This window comes from Lucilia cuprina, chromosome 6 (genome assembly GCF_022045245.1).
Source record: "Lucilia cuprina isolate Lc7/37 chromosome 6, ASM2204524v1, whole genome shotgun sequence".
Classification (NCBI taxonomy): Eukaryota; Metazoa; Arthropoda; class Insecta; order Diptera; family Calliphoridae; genus Lucilia; species Lucilia cuprina.
In genome coordinates this window covers 38,763,014-38,785,019 of record NC_060954.1, presented here as the reverse complement: position 1 = coordinate 38,785,019, position 22,006 = coordinate 38,763,014, and the positions used below count along the sequence as shown (strand labels likewise).

At 31.6% G+C, this 22,006-nt stretch overlaps 1 protein-coding gene across 1 annotated transcript in view; it reads right to left on the bottom strand.

Moving 5' to 3' along the window:
• LOC111687330 overlaps positions 1-22,006 on the bottom strand; it is a 261,343-nt gene that overhangs the window by 208,544 nt on the left and 30,793 nt on the right. Inside the window, exon 2 of the mRNA XM_046954490.1 lies at positions 19,578-19,612. The gene's annotated coding sequence lies outside the window, so the exon portion shown is untranslated. The remainder of the gene's footprint in view (positions 1-19,577; positions 19,613-22,006) is intronic.

Sequence of the window (22,006 nt, the reverse complement as noted above, 5' to 3'; positions counted from 1 at the left end):
TAACTATATATATGTCCGAATGAGTGTAACGCAACAAAATATCTGCAAAAGACTTTTTCCGACCACACAAGATTTTAAGTGATAAAAATTTCTTAAGTTTTGCCTAAATAAAATTGCAAAAAAATAAAATAACTACCATAACACATACACACATATGTAAACCTCTAAATACATCCTACATAAAAACAAAATCGTTTATTTAACTAACAACTCCTCACTCCTAGTCGTAAACATTTTGCTGAATATATAAATGTAAGTATTTCTTACAAAGTTTAATAAAAAAATTTCATATCCGGCTATCAAATAAAAAAGCACACATACACAAATAAAGAATTCTACAACATGGAAATAACAATAAAAATTATACAAGTACCGTGAAAAAAAAACTCGTAAACGGCAATAAACTACAATAATGGCAATACATCCGGTTTGATTGTAAAAAAGAACATGGTCGTCATTTACCTGTGTGCCGACATGGATTCCATACCCAGACCATCAAGCACGCAACCAAACACCCATATTATATAAGAAGCCATTGTGCTACAAAAAGAAAACAGGAAATACAATAGAAACAACTTCAATGATGATGATACATCATCAGCTTCGTTGTCGTTTAATAAAAACACACTCTAAATATTGCATGAGAAAACATTTTACGAGCATCAAGTTGATAGTCAAATTTTTATATATTTTACTTTAAACCTATATAAAGCCTCATTTAGAAATTTTAGTTTTTTATCAATAAATTGCTTAAATATTTTGGAATTATTGGTAATATTCAACATAAAACTTTCTTTATAAAAAAAAAAAAATTTATAAAAAGTAAAAATTTTAAAAATATACTCATGGTGTAGGGTATTACATGGTCGGCCATGCCCGACTATACTTTCCTACTTGTTTTTATGAACTTTACTTGATTATTATATTTTTTTTTACAATGACATTCATATTTGATGTATTTCTTTTTAAATTATGAAATAAAATCATTTTTTTCTCATTTTTATGGAAATGAAAGTGCTTGAAACAAAAGAAACAAAAAAATATATTTGATTTTTTACTACAGAATGTAAGTAGAAGTAATTTGCAAGTCGGAGATTTTTTGAGTCATTAATTTTTGTTTTGAACAAAAAAGAGAAACAATAACACATGATACAACAACAAGGATCACACAAAAATTACAATTAAAATAAAATGTTGACATTTGTTCGTTATCAATTTTTCTACTAGCCGCCCAAAAACTAAATTATTCCGATTTTTAATTTTCTGATAACTATAATATATGTCCGAATGAGTGTAACGCAACAAAATATCTGCAAAAGACTTTTTCCGACCACACAAGATTTTAAGTGATAAAAATTTCTTAAGTTTTGCCTAAATAAAATTGCAAAAAAATAAAATAACTACCATAACACATACACACATATGTAAACCTCTAAATACATCCTACATAAAAACAAAATCGTTTATTTAACTAACAACTCCTCACTCCTAGTCGTAAACATTTTGCTGAATATATAAATGTAAGTATTTCTTACAAAGTTTAATAAAAAAATTTCATATCCGGCTATCAAATAAAAAAGCACACATACACAAATAAAGAATTCTACAACATGGAAATAACAATAAAAATTATACAAGTACCGTGAAAAAAAAACTCGTAAACGGCAATAAACTACAATAATGGCAATACATCCGGTTTGATTGTAAAAAAGAACATGGTCGTCATTTACCTGTGTGCCGACATGGATTCCATACCCAGACCATCAAGCACGCAACCAAACACCCATATTATATAAGAAGCCATTGTGCTACAAAAAGAAAACAGGAAATACAATAGAAACAACTTCAATGATGATGATACATCATCAGCTTCGTTGTCGTTTAATAAAAACACACTCTAAATATTGCATGAGAAAACATTTTACGAGCATCAAGTTGATAGTCAAATTTTTATATATTTTACTTTAAGATTTTTTTTATTCCTTTTTTTTGCTAAATGTCAAAGGTTTGTTTTGACATAAAAGAATTAAAGATTCAACGTTAGTAACATTTGAAATGTTTGAGCATCTTAAATTATAGCATTTAAATGAATTTGTTAAAGAAGATGATTGATTTACAAGGAAAACAGAACTTGTTAATACAACAATCATTTTAGTCATGTTGATAAAGTGGTTCAATATCAAATAACGAAGATTTTTTTGTTTTTTCTTTAACTAAGATAAATACTTTGTTCCATATTAGGTTAGGTTGACCTGTTGTGTGCTCTAATTCATGAAAAAAATTGTTCACTGAATGTATTATTTTTCCATGTTTAGAAACTCAGTTTCATGTCTCAATGGGAACTGAATGAATTATTTTTCAGTGTTCAGGAACCCAGTTTCCTCAACGAATTTTCTTAGAATCTTTCAATCAGTGTCAGTGAAGAATGTTATTTCCGGAATAACATCACTTCCAAGATACTTGAATCTAACTTCGACGAATGCCTGACAGTGGCAAAGAAAAAGCTCCAGAGTTTCACTGTCCTCTCCACATGCTCTAAATTCGTCTGAATCGTCCAATTTTGCATAGATGTGCACGTCCACTCAGAATACGTACCATCATACTAACCTTAGACTTGCTCATTTTGAGGAGATTTCTCGTCTTGCTCTCATTAGGGTCACCCCATAGAATCTTTGTGGTTCTATCCATCGTTTCATTATTCCAAGAAGTCTTATGGGATTCTCTCTTCCATATTTTTAACTCAGCTTTTGTTGCGTCGAATGGTTTTGCGTTTGTCAGATTAACTACATCGAGCTCCCTTCCCTTTAAAGCTATTACATTAGCCATTTCGTTGCCGACTACTCGGATTCCTACTGGTATTTGCTCCAATGTTCCGCTTGCCCAAGACATTCTATCTGGGATTAGCGTTTCAAAGTTTCCGACATATTTTGTGTTTGGTTTGCGATCAGGCACATCCGATGAATGTGTATAACCTTTCAATGTGTCCAGTACACATTGATGACGTGTACTATAACCGTTTTTGGCCAGTTCGCCTAAAGTAAAGAGCCGTTCGGCTGTAAGCGCCACCTCATATCTTATATATGTTTCAATGGGTTGAATATCTAGCAACGTTTCCACAGCCTTGGTTGAAGTAGTACACATGGCACCACTTATACCCAAGCAACATGTACGCTGAACTCCTTGTAGTAGTTTGATATTACACTTTTTGTCCAAAGCAGTCCACCAGGTTAATGAAGCATAAGCTAGAATTGTTCCATATTACAGATATCAAATATGAGCAAACCGTTAGCAAGCAAGGATTTAAAATAAAAAAAAGTCCTTTTTCAGAGGCTACTCATAAGCGCTTCAACTGAACAAATGTTTTAATGCAATATAACTTACTAACTTACTTACTTACTAACTTACTAACTTCTTACTTACTAACTTACTAACTTACTAACTTACTAACTTACTAACTTACTAACTTACTAACTTACTAACTTACTAACTTACTAACTTACTAACTTACTAACTTACTAACTTACTAACTTACTAACTTACTAACTTACTAACTTACTAACTTACTAACTTACTAACTTACTAACTTACTAACTTACTAACTTACTAACTTACTAACTTACTAACTTACTAACTTACTAACTTACTAACTTACTAACTAACTAACTACCACCCCCCCTGAATCTTTCAGTGGGTCTCTGTTGATTTGGCAACAACTCCTACAGACATAACCGGTTGACCTAAGTATGAATCCATCAAATAAAACATCACTTCAGTCTACAATCACTCAGATGTAATGGTCTCTGTTGATTTGCCAACAGCTCCTAGAAACATAACCGGTAGACCTCAGTATCAATCGATGAAATAAGCCGAGACTTTGTTCTTACTCACAAAGACACACTGTTGTAATTCTGATATGAACAAAGTATACTTTGAACATATCTGGACAATCATCATCAGACAACCCAGCACACATTCATAAGAAAAAACATGAGGCCCGCCGTATCCCACATTCATCCCGTAAAATATACAATTAATACCAACTCATTTCCAAGTCCCACTGTCACTCCTCTGTGGGGTATCTGTTGTTTCGGCAACAGCACCGAACTTATCCCAAAATATTGATTTAACCTTACAATAGTCCTTTAACCGCAACTCATTCTTCTCGTGAATTTGGATTTAAACCACAGTCACTACGTGGATCCCGAAGGAACCTCAATAAACTGACCAGCCAGGACATAGTTCTGTGGGCAACTGACCACCCGTAGAACAAGATTATGTGGTGCTCTTTTCAATCTATGCCAGGACTAAGCCAGGCAGTAAACTGGCCAGCGGGATTGCAACAACGCCAAGGTGAAGGTTTCACCAAGGTAACATGCCCCCGGTGGGAAAAATTGGCAGGGATACAATACGAGATGGCGGCAGGCTGCCTGTAATATTTTGCAAGTCGTGCTCAAAAGCTGAGACGGGTTTAGCGCAGCCGCTGATATTAAATTGAATTCAAATATGTATTTTAGAAAATAACCCATGCAATGGATACCCATGCTATGGATACCCATGCAATTTGCTGGAAATGTGGTACAGCATTATACTTAATACCAACAGATTTGTATTATTAGACTTTCATAAAGCCGTTGAATAATATTAGAACTAATATCTTATTTTGAATCACTGGGTTTTTTATAAAGCCCATTACTTGTGTGCATAGTCGATCCTACGATTTAATTCTCAAAAATAATTTCCATTTATATATTACTAAATAGAATATTTAACAAAAAATATAATCCAAATATTTATTCTGATTATGAATTAAATATGAAATATGACTAGATAAAAGCACGGTCGCCATAAGCATTATATTTTTTTTTTAACATTTGCACTGACAAAATCATACGGACATTAAAAGCGTTAGAAAATATTTAAATAATTTCACTTCCATGAATGTCAACAACAATACAATATTACAGCTTCATTATAAAATGGGAAAAAAATGTTAAAATGTTAAGCTTAAAAGATCAACATTGCCGGTGTGTGAGACCAAACAAAAAAAAAAATCATTACAAATGCAAAAGAAATCCGTATTTAAAATGATTGCATACTAAAAAAACCTTAAAACAAACCTATATGAATGTCCTTGGGATCCTGATTCCAAATCTAAGTGAGAACAAAAAACGCAAGATTTTTTTTAATACTACAGACCTTAACATAAAATATTGTTTATTACTGGATGTACAAGTAAAAAAGTGTGTATGAGTATGAGTGTATCTGTGTTTAATGATATCGTTATATGTGTGAAAATACGCACACACACACAATTACACATTGCACATATGTATGTAGATAACAATAAATGTTCAGCATTTTGCAAAAACCCTGTAGTTCTGCAAAACTGGTAAATTCACTTTGAGAATTTACCATTCTGGTTACTGAATTCACTTTAAGATATATAGCGAATATTTAACTAATGTCTGCCCTAGTCAGATTTCAACTGACTCTTGACAGATTTTAACCATCTTGCGAAATCGTATATATTGACCCTTTCAAAAACTTCCGGAAATTAAACAAGTTGTCATAAAAACAAAATTCAAAATTTTTTGCTTAGAAGGATAAAATAATCGAAAGAAAAAAGTTGTGAATACAACATTTAACGAGTATGCAAACAATGTATTGTACTTGTTCTCAGTAAGATAGAGTAAAAAAAACGCAAAAATAACGAAACAAAGTCAAATAAAAAAGGGAAAAAATAATAAAAAAACTAAGATACAATACGAGTATTTTATACTCAACACATTTTCAAGTGTTTTGCTTGAATTAAACGTTTATGAGAATTCCGTTTTTTATTGTGCATAAATACGAGAAAATATACAAACGTACTACATTTATGTACGTAGGCAAACATACTTCAGTGAAGGATGCTACAAAAAAGTGCCCAGCAGTGTTATAAAAAGTCTTTGTATTCCTTTTACTTGGTAATTTTTTGTAATCTAAAGAAAAGTCGCTTCAAAACTTTTAAATTGATCCCAATTTATGGATCAGGCACATGTTCAAATTGTCGAAAAATACTAAACTAAATTCTACATAATAAAATTCTACATAATAAGAAAAATTTTTAATACAAAACAGCCATTCCAATTGTCAAGGTGCTAAGTTTTTAATACATAAATTGGACATACCCTGTTATTCTCAATATCAATATACATATGTTGGTATATCTTTCATACAGTGTAAATCTGTCCTTAAATTTTCTTAGCAAGCAGATTGGAATCGTATAGTTGCTAGAGTTGAACAGTTAGAAAGAAGATCGTGGGTAAAATTCATTCTAGTCCTCTAAAAGAGCCCTTTTCTAATGTTTGATAGTTACAAATAGAATAAGCAAAATTTTAGGCTTAATTTTGACAAGTTTTACACAAGACATTATACGGAAAGATAATACGTCTAGTATGGTTTTCTAATTTACGTTAGAGTCTACAAAGTCCAAAGAAATAGACAATCTTATGTGGAATCGTACAAGACCAATATGATCTAGTAACGCAGTGCAACACGAAAAAATATAACCATATAACGGACACCATTACGTGATAAAAAACCCCAAAAAAATTATATTTCAGTTAATCCTTAAATCATGCACCGTTCCCAATTTTCATGTACTCTCTGAGGCAAAGTTGTGGTGCTTGTCATAAAGAACAAAAGTTATGAATATATAAAACTTAAAAAAAAACTCTGACGTTTAAGATCGTAATCGCAAAAACCTTTAAACAATTCGATTATTTTAAATGTATATGTTAAATAAATATTTAAATATGACGTATACGTAATATTTGTAATATCAATATATCGTGAACACGTATACGTACAGGAGTCGTTAATAAAAACAGTGCAGTTTCATAAAGTATAACAAGTATGCCATGACCGACAAGATGATACCCTACATCAGTCAGTATGTTAAAAATGTGGATTATTGTTTATGACAAACATTTAATTTGTTTTTAAACTTAATTCTGGAATATTTTTACTTATTGTTTACAAAAGGGCTCAAAGGGAAATAGTCGTAAATATGGATCTATCCTTATAAATTTTGGTCTACTTCAAAGTTATTTATGTAGAATTTAATCGTTTTTTGTGATTAAAACTGAAGTATACACGAACGGCGGACAGACGAACATAGAACCAATATTTTTGGGTGTTGCAAATATAAGCACCAAAGCATAGTATCCATACCACTATAGTAGTGGGGAATAATTATCCACTTTTAGATATGAGCCTGACAAAATAATCACATTTCGCAAAAACTTTTAAAATCTCTAGAAGTGCATACAAAAAGTGCACTACTTTGGTAAAATTGGGACTATTATCAGGTAGTTGTAACCAATTATGGTTATATTTCTTTGATTTAAAAAATTACACGCCTTGCAATCAAACAAAACTTTACTGGACTATAAGTATAAATATCTCTGCTCGTCATACATACTGTCAGTACGTTAGGATCTTTGATATATCAGATCGAAAGCTTCTACTATCGGCATTAAATCTAGTAGATGCAATTTAAATCGGAAATTCTTAAACGATAATGTTACAACCAAATGCCGTTGTCTTGCTACCATCAATATTTGCATGGAATTAATTAGGAAGTAATGGAAGAAGATCTTCGACAAAAAATCAGTAATATTTCCCTAGAAATCGATTTGCCAATAATATCCAATCTGACCGTTATGCACATTGCCAACTGTTTGACTAGAAGTTTTTAAGAAAAGCATTATGAAAATAAAGTATAATTAGAAAATACTGATTTCGTACTATAGATTTTCAGAATAAGGAACTACTATAATAACTGGCACAAGACAAAGTCCGAAGCTCTGCTCTACTGGTTCGAGCCCAAAAAGATACTCTGGTTCGACCCCAGGTTAAATTATTCCAAGCAAAGTCCAAGGATGTATTTAACTCCACTGAATTTATAGTCCCAGCAGGCTAGACTTATTAGGATTGCAAATACCAAGGGGAAATTACAAAGTAATATATTAAAAGAGTTGCTACTTTTAACAAATATGAGTGTCAAATGATTTCTTTCAATCGGGATAAAATTTATACCAATGTACATGTACATGTAATATGTATTCATACATATTCATATAGAATAGACTTATATAAAAATTTGTTTTATAAACCTTTGATAAAAGTGTTTATGAATAAGGCCCGTAATATACAAACAAACATGTAGGGTTCTTTAAATCGACTTTCAAATAATTGAACAATCGACTTTTTGTCGAAAAAAGTCGAAAAGTCGAAGTCGATTATTTTGTTCCAAAAAAGTCGATAACTTGACTATCGTTTTTAAAAAATGTCGAAAAGTCGAAGTCGACTATTTTGTTCCAAAAATGTCGATAACTCGACTATCGTTTTTAAAAAATGTCGAAAAATGAAGATGTCTGAAAGTCAAAAAGTCGAAAAATGTCGATAAGTCGGAAAAAGTCGAAAGGTCGACAAAAGTCGAAAAGTTGAAGTCGGAAAAAGTCGAAAACTCAAAAATTGTAGAAACAAGTCAAAAATAGTCGAAAATTTTAAAAAAAGTGAAAAAAATTAAAAACTCTAAAATAGTCGGAAAAACTCGAAAAAAGTAAAACAAGTAAGAGTGCTATATTCGGCTGTACCGAATCTTATATACCCTTCACCATAGTGTATTTTAAACATAATTGATCTTACAGTCTAGTTAATAAAAACATTAAAAAAATTTGAGTCGATTTAAGCCGAATGTTTCGGCGGCGGCTCAAGCAACTAAATATAGTTCGGCGGCTAAGCTCCGACTCGAAGACGGTCGACTTCGACCTCTGATTCATTGCTGGTAAACATTGACGAGACGTAGATTTTGTTTTTGTTTATCGTAAAAAAAATTGTTTTAAAAAGCATTTGTGTTAGTTTTAAATTTCAAATTTACATTATTCGCATAAAAATTATTGTACAATAACTCACAATCTACTCTCATATAATTGAAAACGTCTTAAATACTTTTTCCTATTCATTAAAAAATATATTTGCAAAACAAAAGGGAAAACTATTTTATTTTAACAAAAAATGCAAATCATATTTTTTTGCTGTGTATTTTTTGTATGTTTGGATTCCAAACATACAAAAAATACACAGCTGAATAAAACCAAATACATCTACACACATACGTGTACATCTTTTTCTATATACAGTATTGTTGTTGCTTTTATACAATTTTTTGATGAAATTTTCAGAGGTTGTCTCGGATTTTTGCTCATATCTCCGTTATTTACCGACCAATTTTGCTGATTTTAAATAGTGATCTTCTCGAAAGCATGTCTAATAGAATTATTGAAGGTTCGGATCTCGCCGATATCTGGGGTCCTCTAAAAACTGATTTCGACAGACAGAGAGACAGACGGTCAGACGGACAGACAGACAGACAGACAGACAGACAGACAGATAGACAGACAGACAGACAGACGGACATGGCTTAATCGACTCCGCTATCTATAAGGATCCAGAATATATATACTTTATAGGGTCGGAAAATTTTATTATACAAATTACAAACGGAATGACAAACTTATATATACCCTTCTCACGAAGGTGAAAGGTATAAAAATAGTCGGAAAAAGTCGAATAAAGTGGGAAAAAGACGAAAAAAGTCGGAAAAAGTCGAAAAGAGTAGAAAAAAGTAAAAAAAAGTAAAAAAAGTCGAAAAGTCAACTATCTATAAAATACTTATAGACGAAAAATCTAAAAGTCGACTTTTAATTAAATGAAAAAAGTCGAAAAGTCGACTTTTCATAAAATGCAAAAAGTCGTAAAGTCGACTATTAACTAACTATAGAACCCTACAAATATGCATACATATGCATATTGTAAACTTAAATGCATATTATTTTAACTTTGCTAACAATTGAGTGAAAAATACTATAAAAAATGCTAAACGAAAATAATATGTGTATGTAATAATAATAACAATATGAATACAATTTTTATTGTAAAAAATTGTGTAACAAGCAGAAGTCACAAATGACTTAGTTTATGTCTTAACTTTACATGCAGAAAATTTATAGCAATAAAAAAGTTTTCATAAAATAAACGAAAAACTCATGGTATTGTATTTAAAATGGCAAAATTATATCTTAAGTAAACAAAAAGAAAAATATTCGTAATTGTTAAAATTAAACAATAAATATGCATGTATTTGCTACACACATACATATATGTATGTAAATGCACGTAATTTTCCAATACAAATGCATTTTTAAAAACTACTTTAATAGACCCATTTAGTTTTATAATGCATGTACTTGGACTTTGGAAATAATTAACTTTTATAAATGTTATTATTAAATAATTGTTTATATGACCTTCACTACCATGGGCTCAAACTATTTAAACATACATATGTATGTATGTCTATGTAATTAACAGGGAGGAATATAAAATATTTTAATTTTAGCTAACTTAAGAAATATTATTTTCAATATTATTAATTTGCTTAAACAAAATTTTAATTTTCTCAATGCAAACACAAAATGAAAATGTTCACACCATAAAACGAAATCACTCTAATATTGATAACACCCATTTATATAGAAAATATATTTAAACAACTTAGAGTGTCTAGACATAATCTATATTATATATATCTACATGAAACATCGATTATTTCTACAAAATTTCTACATTAAACAAAACACTATAGTGTTCTCATCATCTCCTGCCATTCTAACTTATTCTACATTAAGATAATTACTTAAGTGTTGTTTATAATAAATTAATACAAGTACATAAATGCTCATTAAATCAATTATACCCCCGCTGTTATTAGAAATATTTTGCGTCTTATAATTTAATTTACATAAATCACAAATTCTTCAAATAAAAAAAAATGATTGCTTCTCTCAACTACGCTCGGTTACTCTTTTAGGCATCAAGTAATGAAGACTGCAGAAATAAGGGTATTCATATCATCCTTGAAAGCGTAGAAAATCGATAGTAAAGAAAATTTGCAAACGATTATCAGTTAGAAAGTGCAGACGTATAACGAACGGATACGACTAAATGATATACTATATCAGATATGATAATAAAATGACTATCTTGAATTACACCCAAAACATATAATCGGCTAAGAGGACAAGGATCAATTGACCAATGTACAAGTTATTTCTGAACTAGAAACCCGCTAATGAAGTTCACATGAATACATAGCATGTGATTCTTTTTTAATCGTAAAAGATGCTGTCAAAGATACTTGGGTGGATGTTGCCGATCCAATAACATTATCCGACCATCATAGGGGCAAATATGTAAAGTAGTTTTCTCAAGACCTTAAAGATGTTATTCTCTCGCCCTTGCAGTGATATTTCTTTCTTACAGAAGCATTTCTTGACACAACCCACAAACACACTGATGGATTGGTCTAAATTGATTGATTTAGAAACAACAGTTAAACATTAACAATTTTCGAGGATCGAAATATGAGCTAAACTTCATTTATATTCCCGAACTTATCGAGACAATAAAAGCAATTTAATGGATAGCTCTTAAGTATGAAGCCCTCTTTCATCCGAGACATTCAAGAAAAAACTTAAGTAACATATTCGCCCTTAATGGTGTATACAGAAAGAACCGCACGCCCCCATATTTCAAACCTCTGCCTTCAATCAGAAGAGTTCAAGATTAATTCAGGGGTAACGCAAGGCTCCGTTCTTTCTCCCACCCTATTTCTTATCTTCATAAATGATCTTCTATGTCAAACTTCCAACTCCATCTACTCTTTCGCTGATGACAAGCTCTCTAGAGATTGGAGCAATGAATCGCTAAACCACGACTGTGAATGGGATCGTGTTAACAGAGTCGACTTAGTCCACAAGACTCAATGCTGTTTTTTTAACACATATGGATGGTGTTAATATTAATGTATCAGTAACTTTTAATGTTCTGGGCATGAAAATATAGTGCTATGTCAAATGGACTAAATACATTTTCCAACTTTCGAAAGAAGCAATCCAGTGTGTCGGTTTTTTGAAACGTTATAAGACATACTTCACTCCATCTGATCTTCTTCCTATTTACACCACCTTTATCCGACCGAAAATGAAATACAACTCCCATGTATAGGTCGGAGCTTCAAAGTCTATTTTGGAGCTAATCAACCGCATACAAGAGAGTGCTCTATTGATTCACTGAAGCACGTCGCAACGTAGGGTGTATTTCACTGCTATCGATACTATAATGAAATGTGTTCCTCTGAAATTAGGGAACTCGTTCCCGATGCCCGTATATTTTAACGCAGCTCACGGCTGTCATCAAGAACACACTCATTTGTGGACGATTAGCCAGAAGATCGCACAACACATTACAGAGAAAATTCATTCTTTAGCCGCACCGTTCGAATGTGAACAAACTTCGTGAAGAAGTATTCACTGTCACTTTCGATGTGAAAAGGTTTAAATCAAATTCCCCAATCAATTCCCTCCCACAATTAATTTTCCTAGTTCTATCACAATGCACTACATGAGTAAGGGTCATCCCCTGAGTGTTGGTCCAAAAAAACTCAATATATTATTAAAATTTCAACACGTCAAACTTCAGGCAAAAACAGGTACTATAGTTATAGGGTTAATCTTCCAATAATTCAATGCGCGACTCCTGATTAAACTATCCTAAAAACTATTCTCTCGAGTCAAGAACGCAAAATTCCCACATGTCATAAAGCCCTAAACAAACTCCAGATTAAACTATCCTAAAAACTATTCTCTCGAGTCAAGAACGCAAAATTCCCACATGTCACAAAGCCCTTACCAAACTTATAATACTACAACAATTCCGTTGGGGAAAAATTATTTATATTTTTTTTTTTGTGCGAAAATTATGTGAATGATTAGAAAGCATATTCTTTCTTTCATTTTTAGTAATGATGTTTTTTTTCTTGGCACAGAATTCGCAAAAACAAAAAAAAACATTATAATTCACCAAAAAATTTTTTGATTGATATTGACTAAAATTCCTACATTTTTCTCCTTCCCGCCTATCTAAATTGACAGCTCATCAATCAACTTGTGCCACGACTCGTGTTGTGTGGTTTTTCAAACTTTTCACATACCAGACACAAAAATGTTTGTTAATTTTTTTTCTCGGGTAATTTTCCATGTGGATTTACATTAAAAGAGGCATTTGTGTGAAAATCTTCAAGAAAAAAGGGTAAACATGTATTTTAGGGGAAAAAACGCAAGAAAAAAACACAAATAATTTGTACTTTAATGATTTTGTATCATCATGTGTTGCCAACAGTTACAACATGTCTGGCATGAAACGTTAAAACGAGATTTAATTTGTTGCACAAAAATAAAAGATTTGCTTAAGGCCGACAAAAAAAAAAACACTGAAATCTTTCATTAAATGGAAAAAATTATACCACTTCAAATAGATTTGTTGCAGCTTTAAATGTTGTTAAGGGGATTTTTTTTTGTTTTATGGAAAAAAAAGTTACAAGATGCCATTGAAGTGTTAGGAATTTTTCAAATAATTCTTTATTTCTAGAAAAAAAGGATAACAAGTAAGAATTTAAACTTTTTGAATATTTTTTAATATATAGTTTATGTAATCTTATATACAGCATTAAAGAAGAAGTGCAGTAGACAGGTCTATAGCCGAAGCTATAAACAAGACCATAAGCCACAACATTAGTTAGTCCATAGACTAATTCGTAGATTGTCAACGGACCAGTCAATATCCTAGAACAGATATTTGTCGATAGGCTAGTCCATAGACTAGCTATTATGCAAGTCCATAGACGAGTAGATGGACTAGTCAATAGACTAGTCCACAGACTAGTACAGACAGCCAGTATACTATTGGCAAGGTAATAGGGTAGTCCATAGTCTACTTAATTGACTAAGTATTCCATAATCTAGTCAATAGGCTAGTCTATAAATTAGTCAAAAGTCCAGTCAAAAGGCTAGTCAATAGGGTAGTTCATAGAGTAGTCGGAAGAATTGTGCAATTCCATAATAAGCCATCAATAAGCTAATAGATATGCTAGTACAAAGACCAGTTAATAAGCTATAGACCAGTCAATAGGCTAGTCCATTGACTAGTCAATAGGGAAGTCATTATATACCCCCCCTTGATATGTTACCTTGATGAAAGACACCATTTTGGTGTGATTGCAATCCCGGGAAAAGTAGTGCTACCACCAGTCTATAAACATGGATCGAACCAGAGAATTTGTTATACCTCTAGTCTGCGTGACTATAAGCTGGTGATGATCAAATGTATCCTCGCCATTTCCACAGCCAGTAGCTCGCAGGACTTTGTCCAGACTGGTCAGTTAAGGTTAAAGTTCCTTATACATCCACCTAGTGGCATTGGTTTAAACCTCAATTCGAGGAAAGATAAATTGTCGGTTAAAGGACTGATGCACGGTGGAACTTTTAATTCGGGATAGTTCGGTGCGGTTGCCCAGAAAACAGATATCCCACAGAGATGTGACTGTGGTAGTAAGCGTTGAAATGAGTCGCTGTTAATTGTATATGATACGCCATTAATGTAGAGGTTTACGTATTTCATCCGCAAGTATTCTTAGAGTGAGTGATTTGAATGAATAAGAAGTATGCTGGATTGAATGGCAATGGACAAATGATATCTTATTCAAATAATACCATTGAATTTTCCTTTCAGATATGTTCAGGAAAATGTCTGTTTTTCATCTCTGTAAGTAAGAACAAAGTCCTCGGTTTATTTGATGGACGCGTCTTTCCGTCTAACGAGTAACATCTCTAGATGCTGTTGCCGACTCAACACAGGTCATCCCACCTGTGTGGTTGTAAGCGAAAGATATATTTTTTACATTTCGGAAGTGAAGCAAGGGGACAGCAATTGTCAGACATTAGATAGCTCAAGTACATGAGCAATGCACTTATACAGGAACAGATAAATCCATGTACGAAAACTGCTTGCTGCATGGAAGATACACAATGGGGCGGTGGTAAATCGTTAAAGGAGATCTCCTAGTGGTTAAGCAAATCACCTTATAATAGACAGGTGTTCACGTAAAGCACTTAGACATTCATATGACTAATCCAGCACACAAAGTAACTCGTCAGTAAATGGTTTAAACAATGGTTTAAACTTCTCTTATACCTTCTCCTATACCTGCAAAATCTCCATGCCAAGAATTTTATTGCTCAATACATATTTGTCTACTCTATGTATATTTTTAATAACTTTATTCTAACGGCCCCATCATATCTACTGTCATCATCATTATCAAAATCAACGCTGTGATTATTAACATAAACATTATTATCATTAACATCTTTATTAATATCATCATTCTGTCATCACTATTGACATTTTTCCTCCCTTCTGCTCTGAACAATGGATATTGTACCAAAAGAAATAAAATTTTAAATAAGTGGAGTAGTAGTATAACTGCTACTACTTAAAACTTAGACAAGATTGACAGAAAACAGACATAAAGCAAGACAAAATGTCACACAAACTCGCGAACAGAAGACAGACAAAATTTTTAATGAAAACGAATCATTTTCTGGTTTCTACAAGAAACCTAAAATGGATGTTAAGTAATGAAATAGAACAGAATTATTAAAATGATACAAATTAATAATGTGAAAATTTTCATATACGTAATACAGGTGTAGATGATAAAAAGCACTCGCAGACAATTTCAGAAGGTGGTTTTGTGTGTATTTGTTTAATTTAAATTAAGTTAAATTTTCTTTTTTAATATACATGCCCATTTTTTTCAAATATCTAAAAGCTCTTAGATTAAATTCACGGAATTTGTACCGCTAACCGTACATGAATAAAAAACCCTTTTTGTGGTTATTGGAAAGCTCATAATTATGCAGATGTGTGGTTGTGCTTTGAAATTGTAAAGAAAACATAATAAAGCTAAGTACATGTAGATATAAGGATGTTTTTATACCCTCAACCACTATCAGTGGTGATAGATATAAGTTTGTCATTCTGTTTGTAACACTGAGAAATATTTATTTAAGATCCAACAAAGTAAATATATTCTTGATCCTTATGAAATTGTGACTCGATCTATATATGTCCGTCTGTCTGCCTTTATAAAGTTATCTGTCTGTTTATAAATTATTACAATTTTGGGGGTTTTCCTATTAAAAAACATGAGAAAACTTTGTTTCACAAATATTTCACAAAATATAAAATTGTTTATATGAAAGTAGCTAGTGGAGGGTATTTAAGATTCGGCTCGGCCTCTACGAATGTAGTATCTCTACCTTGTGGTTTGTCATTCCGTTTGTAATTTAGCCAATACAATTTTCTAAGCCTACAGAGTAAGTATGTTCCGAGTCCTACTAGACTGCGGAGTCGATTTAGTCATTGGTCTGTCTGATGTTGTAACTAACTTCTACTTATACTAATCTAGTTAAGAGGTTCTGCATCAATATCCAAGCCTATTAATTATAATGAACTTAATATGTAGTGAATATCATGGAGCTCCTAAACGCATGGTGGACATTCATTAGGGATGGCATGGTCTATCCGTGACTAATTGACTGTAAGCATGTTGAGCAATACCGATCTTGGTTGTGCTTGTTTTCCGCTGCAGGTTTTCTTCTGTGTCTGCCATTGGCTATGGGCAGCCACTAAATGCGACATTATTGTGGTATCTTGGGATCGCGGAATTGAAATGGTCTCCATGTGTCCCCCATGGGCATGTTTCTTTGACGAAAGACCCTCATTTTAGACTATTGCAATTCATGGGAAATTAGTACCTCTAGTCTGCCGAGACTATAAATTTAATTCCTTCCTAGTATATTCCTTAGAATGATTAGACATGAGGTCGTAACAGAGAACTGCAAAATCTGATATGAGTTGCCAATTGCCCACAGGACTATGTCATGGACGGCAAATTGGTTTAGGTTCCTTTGCGATCCTGTGGTTTAAATCAAAATTCACAGAAAGAGTTGCGATTCAAAGACTATTAGACGGTGAAATTTAATTTTCGAGATAAGTTCGGTGTTGTTACCGTATGACAACAGATACAGCACAGAGGAGGACTAAGCACTGGAAATGAGTTGATATTATCGGATAGGTGAAAGGTGTGGAGGGTGATGGATAAAAGATATCTTATACCATTGAATTTTCCTTCATTGTCCAGTAATGTTCAGAGAAAACTCTTCATTAAAGATTTACCACAGTGTGTTTCTCGTGACTAAGAACAGAAGCTCTAGCTTTTTTGATGTATTCGTACTTTTGTCTCCCGGCTACGTCTCTAGATGTTGATGCCGTTACAAGAAAAGCCATCTCATCTGCTTGGTTGTAAACTGACTTGATATTTTTGCATCTAGGAAGTTAAACAGGGAAGCAATGGTCAGAGATTAGGAAGCTTAACTACTTGAGCAAAGTACATGTATACTGAAGCGAAATTTCCGTATAACACTCAGTGTTTGAAAAAGACCACCATGAAGTAGGAGAATCATGGCAGGATTTCTCCTAAAGCACTTCCGCATTAATTTCTCTTTATGTGTGATGTTTAAAGCTGCCGTATACGAGGACTGATCTGCACATACCTGAGCATATTGTTCTTGTATATATGAAGATTTTATCTGATATTCTTCGGGGAGACATCCAACTGTGTGGTTTTAAAATCAAGACGACTCCTCTTAGAAACCCTAGAAGGAACTTTTGCGTCCACATGACATTGTGTTCCTTGACTAGAAAGTCCTTCGTTTTATTGCGCTGATGATGGGTCGAGGTAATTTGTAAATGGACCGTTTCACTCCTAAGGGCAGTATTTTGACAGCATTGAATGTTTCTCCAATGGATATCACTGATCGAAGGTGACCACCTTGGAGCTGAAAAATTAACTGCTGACATGTTATTCGTTTCATATTGCTAACAAGGTTTCTTTATCTTTATACTAAATATTGCTACCGCTGGCGCTTTGAGGACTTTATTTCTACTCTGCAATTTGTCGTAACATGAGCTGAGGAAGTACATATACTCAGAGTTTGGACTCCATCATTAACGATAAAATTTACTTTCATAGTCCAGACGGTAAAAAGTGTTGATCACTACTTTGCTGGTGATAGTTACAAGTTACAAGCAGTAAATAATTGTGGTTATGATTGTACAGTCGTCCGCATAAGGTAAATAGTTATCAAAATCTTTTAAACCATGATTGCACAGTCGTCCGCATAAGCTAAAGATTTATCAAAATCTTTTGAACCAATTTTAGTATATTTTATTTAAAACGGTCTATTATGCATAAGAACATATGTACATTAGGGGGTCTATAGTATTAATAGAATCGCATTCTTCATAAAACGTGACCACCCTAATGTATGATTATTTGCATTGTATTATTGTGATAAAAAATCTCAAGGAATAACGTTTAGTAAAGGGGCAGCAGAAAGTTAGAAGAAAATAAGTTACCAACTCAACAAATATTAAAATTTTTGACATTTTTTAGAATTATAAGTCATCATAACTCTGGAATGTCTCTAAGGAAAATATAGCAAAGTTTAAAAGGAACAGGAAAAGAACAAACACACACACACACTCTCCCCTTGACTAATGTGTTGTGTTATTTGTCAACATTTACATATAACTATAATACCAGCAGTTCTGGGTTAAAGGTCCCCAATAGGGGTTTACTAAAGTGTTATTTGGAACATTTGCCAATTCCAAAAAAATAGTCCATTGTCTCTTCATAAACTACAACGGGCAATTCACTCAACCATATATAAATCACTTCCCGTGAATTCGAAGATATGAGTTAAATGATCTGCAACTTTGATTCCTTAGAAAACAGCTGGGTAAATAGACAAATACACAGCAAACATTCACAAATACAAATCTCACTTATTATTATGTGTATGTGTGTAAATGTGTCCTTTTGCAGGGAGTTGATTTGAGGCTTTTGGGCATTCAATTACTGCTGGCATTTTACAATGTCAACAGTTTTCGGGAGCAAAATATTATGTAAATTAATTTAATTTGATTTAATATTTTATTTGATTTTTTTTTCTAAAATTTAATACGAACTCTAATATGAAAATGTATATTTTGTCTTTTTATAACATTTTTTTTTATCTTAAGGGAAACAAACATTTCCCATACATGGTTGCTGGACCACAAATTAAAAACTTATTTGAAGTGTTAACTAAATATTTTATATTAACATAATATACTTTTAAATATGCAAAACGTATATACATATGTATGTATATATATGTATTAAAAAAGACTAACTGAAACTTAAACAAAGATAAAAAGTTTTTTCTTTTTGTAAAATATTTATAAATTATTTGCATTTCTAAAAAAAGAAATATTTTTAAAAAAATAAAAATTTTTTTATGTAGATTTTTCTTTAGAATTGTTTTTTTTTTTTTTAATCCTGTATAGGACTATTTATATATTAGAATAAAAGAGAGTATTTCTATAGTATAAAGCACTTAAAATTTAATAATTTAAGTTAAATCAAATCAATCTTAAAAGTTTTTAATTAAAATTATATGTTATGACTAACAAAATATTGATAAGAAATGTTTCAATTAAATTTTCTTAAAAAAGAAACTTACCTATTGTGAATACTACACAAGTTATTGTTGATAATCTGCAAAAGAAACAAAAATATAAAAAAATATTTAATATATTAAAAAAAATTGATTTACATTCTTATATATAATACATTAAATAAGTAAGTACAGGCTTTAAAGTTTTAAAATTTTGTCAAAAATTTCGTGTCAGTATAAGTATTAAAGACAAAACAAGTAAGAGTTTTATATTCGACTGTGCCATGATATGTTAAAAAACAGTCAGTACGATTTTTTTGTACAAAAAAATCAAAACCCAAAAAGTCCCCTTTTATGGGTTTTCACTTTATCCAGACCTACATACTCAATTTCACGTTTCTAGGTTCAATATTATAGAAATGTCAAAAAGTACCTTTTGTAGAACGAAAAAGTACCAAAAGGTCACCTTTTATGTGTTCTGACTTAATCCAGAATCTTCATACTTAATTTCATGTTTCTAGGTTTAATATTAGAGAAAATTTAAAACATACATTTTGTAGAACGAAAAAGTACCAAAAAGTCCCTTTTTGTAGGTTCTTATCTAGTCAAGGCCCTACATGCTAAATTTTATGTTTCTAGGTTTAATATTATAGAAAATTCAAAAAGTACCTTTTGTAGAACGAAAAAGTACCAAAAATGTCCCATTTATGTGTTCTGATCTAATCCGGGCTCTACATACTTAATTTCATGTTTCTAGGTTCTATATTATAGAAAATTAAAAAAGTACCTTTTGTAGAACGAAAAAGTACCAAAAATCCCCTTTGATGTGTTCTCGTCTAATCCGGACTTTACATACTAAATTTCATGTTTCTAAGTTCATTATTATAGAAAACTCAAAAAGTACCTTTTGAAAAACGAAAAAGCACCAAAAAGTTACCTTTTATGGGTTCTCATCTAATTCCGACTTAACGTACTAAATTTCACGTCCCTTGGTTCAATATTATAGAATATTCCAAAAGTACCTTTTGAAATTCTCACTTAATTCAGGCTCTACATACTCAATTTCATATTTCTGGGTTCAATATTAAAAAATTCCAAAAAAGCCAAACGAGACTCCTGGAAACTTTTCTGTGAACAGGTAGACAGCGTAAATGACGTATCGAAGATAATAAAATTTCTATCCAAAACTCATGTCCATCCGGAATTTATGGTCGATGACACGGGCTGGAGGATATTGAGGAGACAATGAAACTCCTAATAGACTTCCATTCCCCATTTCCCAACAGACTCCCATTTCCCATCTATTTGTGAGCTTGACCTTAAGTTAGTGTTGTCGGATCTAAACAATAATTATAATTGGTTTCTCTTACTTATCGTCCTATAAAGGGTACTATGGTTAATTGAACCTTTTTTAGGGTCGGAACTCGAATATAACTCCTAATAAAGCTCTGCCTTCTAAAGGTTTGCGTGTTAGATATGGATTCCTTATCATGAGAAAATAGGAAGATTAAATCAGCGTTGGTCACATTTGTCCAACGTGTTTTATTTTAACACCATTTACGACGACAAGAGGTATTATAATGTCCAATGTGGTAATATCCAAGTCATTCCTATTTCTCTATTTTTAACATGCATGTGTTCTATTATGTAATATGATATATTAGTACAGGACAAAACAAAATTTACTCAAATTAATTTCTAACGACGCAATTCTATCCCTTTGTGACTACAAATATTTTGCTATTTTCTTTATTTTAATATTTCCCTTAAAAAAACTAAGAAAATGTCAATATTTTATTCACAATTTTCTTTTCACAAATTCACCCAAAGATTTATTCATTCCTTTAAGATTTATTGTAAATATTGCATAGCTTAACAAATATTTAAAACAAAATTTTATCCTTAAAGTAAATTTATGTACTTTTTAATTTATTTATATTTTTTGTATGTATTTCAAAACTATTACACCTTTTCCAGAATTGTTTTAATAATTTCTATTTGTAATTTTTTTCTTTGTAATTTTACTCAAATATCAAGAAAAAATTCTTCAATATTTTAAAAATAATAAAAAATAAATTGTTTGATATACAAGTTTTTATGATTAATGATTTTAAAATTCAACTGGACATGGTGTAGTTAATATTTTTCTTTCATCTTTTATTCAAAGTAAAAGAGAAATTCCATAAAAAACAAACTAAAACAAAAAATGTGGTCAAATTTGCTACATAAGTTTTAGTTTGACTTTTTCTTCCCTAAATCCAACAGGAACAACTTTTTTTATCTTCTTTACCAGTGTCCTACCAGAGACACTGGTAAAGGAACTCACAACAAAAGCTCTAGGTGTATTATTTCCGATTTGATGTGACATACATCATTTTTCTAATTTTTTACTAACTTACTAACTTACTAACTTACTAACTTACTAACTTACTAACTTACTAACTTACTAACTTACTAACTTACTAACTTACTAACTTACTAACATACTAACTTAC